This window comes from Anastrepha obliqua, chromosome 6, assembly GCF_027943255.1.
Source record: "Anastrepha obliqua isolate idAnaObli1 chromosome 6, idAnaObli1_1.0, whole genome shotgun sequence".
Classification (NCBI taxonomy): domain Eukaryota; kingdom Metazoa; phylum Arthropoda; class Insecta; order Diptera; family Tephritidae; genus Anastrepha; species Anastrepha obliqua.
Window position 1 is genome coordinate 51,071,796 of NC_072897.1, and position 2,810 is coordinate 51,074,605.

Here is a 2,810-nt window from a genome sequence, read left to right on the forward strand (position 1 = left end):
TTTATTTGAATTTATTCTTTTATTAATACTTTTTGTATATTGCTTTAGGATGACATCGACAGTTACTAAAAGAAACCGTGCCACACCCGAGCAGCTAAATCGTATGCTTGACTACCTAATGGAAGTCCCGTGTCTAGCAGGATCTAGGTTCCACAGCCTCCATGGTAAGTTCGAATGCGACAAAAACTGGAGCGAGCTAACAACAAAGTTAAATAGTCTGGGTGGAGCAGTGAAGACAGCCAATCAATGGCACACGGTAAGAAAATATTGTGTTATTACTTAAAAGTAGAGAGATGTTAATCATTTCCCTAAAAAGGTATGGCGGGACTTAAAAAGCCGCACCAGCATCAAAGCACGAAATCGGCGAAGGCAACCAGCTTTAACTGGAAACAGGCCTATCAGTGAGGAGCCCCTAACGGAATTCGAGAGGCGGGTGTCTGCTCTTATAGGGGAAGAATATATGATTGGGCACGATTCAACAGCTGAAAATATTCCACTAGAGGAGGTAAATTGCATGAAGTGTATGTTTTAAAGTGTAACTTACTGGTGTGTAAATTTTTAGGTAATCCAAATGGGTATCGAAGTGGAAGATGAAAGCATGATTTCGGAAGCCCCGTCGCCTTTACGGACGCCACTTGCAGAAAATTTCACGCTGAGGTCAGGTAATTCGCAAATCTCAGACAGGAGAACACCACGGGCGAACTTGAAAAGAAAGCGCATGGAAGAAGACGGTGATGCTCGGAAGAAATTTTTGGAAATAGTAGAAAAACAGGCAGATGCACTAAAGGTAATTTCTTTTGAACTTTATGTAAAATAATTTTTTTATACCTATTTGTCCATTGGTGATTGTTTTTTAATAGATGCTAGCCCAGTCGAGTGTAGAAACCGTAGAAGTCGCGAAACAACAAGCAGATGCTTTAAAGGTAATTTATTTTCAACACATAAAAGTGGCATTTTATTAATTGTTCTTGCTATTTTTTAATAGATCTTAGCCGAAAGCAGCTCTGCAAGTGCCCAGGCGAATAAAATGATGGCGGAGGCAATAGCCGTATTGGGGAATCGTTTAAGCGCTACCGCGGAAGCATTCAACAATCTAACGCCAATCATAAGACAAATACTCAAAGGACATACTCGCGCTTTTTAAATAAGTTTTTGATCATATAATTTCACAGTTTTGATTAAAATCACTAATTCTTCTTTATCGTTTGATTTAACAACACCAAAATTACTGTCGTTTAGATTGCGATAATCGACATCGTAACCAAACAGCTGATTTTGTCTTGTCGATTTTCGTAAGGAAATGGGTTACTGAATAGCAAAATCGTAAAAATTGTGGTTAAGGAAAGATAACAAAGCGAATATCGATAAAATGTGTTAGTGAATCGCACCACTGAAGTGAGTGCGCTGTGTTTTCGTTGTGCTCGAGAACCTTTCAGAATGCATGGTGACAAAGCGGCCATTGCACTGCTTTCGCGTCTATGAGAATATTTTGTTTTTGTAAGTAGATACAATATTCGGAATATCGACTGGTGGAAGAAAAAGTACACGGAAACAAGAAGGGAGCGCTGTGCTCGCGCATATTTGCATGTATGTATGTTTGAACGTGCATGGATGTACATTTTCTTTAATATGAAGAAAAAAGCAGCCGAAAGTCATCGTATCTTGGTGGAAGTTTATGGTGAGCATGCTCTAGCTGAGCGAACGTGCCAGAAGTGGTTTGCACGCTTTAAAAGTGGTGATTTTGGCCGCGCCGCCAAAGTTCATGGATACCGAATTCGAGGAATTGCTCGATCAAGATCCGGCTCAAACGCAAGAAGAGGTTGCAAAAACTTTGGGAGTTGATCAATCAACCATTTCCAAACGTTTAAAAGCCATGGGAATGATCCGAAATTCAAATTTCGAAAACAAACCGCACGAACTTATTCATAGACCTACATGAATACAATTATTTTGTAGGAAGTTAGGACATAAAATGGGTATATATACATACACACCTACATAGACTTTAAAGCAGAATTGTTTCTGCGTTTGTTAGAAGAAAATCGGTGTTCTTAAATCCCTTACAAGAAACCTTTCAAGGACTGTCACTCCAGCAGTATTCCCCGTATGTAAGTATGGGGAATGTTTATGCTGCTACACCAACAACAACAACGCACTGAGTTTTGCCCACACAAAAATTGAAAACACCACACATCTTTCACCTCAACACACAACACATCTCTCACCTCGACATTAAACCAATTAGATTTTTACTATTTTCTTATTTTTGAAATAATATTTATTACACCACATTTTTTTCGATTGAATTAAAATAAAAAATAAATAAAAAAAATATACATATCAAAAACAAAATTTTGCGCCGAGAATTGATGTGGTTATGCATTTCGATGGGATAAAGGCGTGGTATTATTGTTTCTGCGACTGCGTTATGAAGGAAAGTTGTGTGATGTCTATGCATGCGACCGGGGTAAGTTTTAATACATTTTTTTTTAAATTAATTCATTGCGTTTTTGCATTACATGCACAAATGTGTGTACATACTATGTTTTTACTTTGGTATATAACACTATAAAATATTATACATATGTATGTGCATGTTAACCGGAAGTATTTGTATTCGCAAATAAATTATGGTTTAAGATAAACCAACACTTATTTGATATTGTATTTCAGTTTATAGTTTATGTATTCGACGACAAATTACATATGTATGCATGTATGCATTTGTACAGAGATGGACAAAAGTCACCGTCATCTAGAAAATTATAACATCTCCCGTGCCCAGAACATAATGGAAACATAAAAAGTAG

The 2,810-nt window shown here is 37.4% G+C and overlaps 1 long non-coding RNA gene across 1 annotated transcript; it reads left to right on the forward strand.

The window, feature by feature from the left end:
- Positions 1-762: 762 nt before the first annotated feature.
- LOC129249798 (uncharacterized) lies at positions 763-1,058 on the forward strand. The gene is made up of 3 exons (XR_008582729.1): positions 763-787; positions 861-923; positions 986-1,058. It is a non-coding gene; the product is annotated as an uncharacterized LOC129249798 (long non-coding RNA).
- The last annotated feature ends 1,752 nt before the right edge of the window (positions 1,059-2,810 follow it).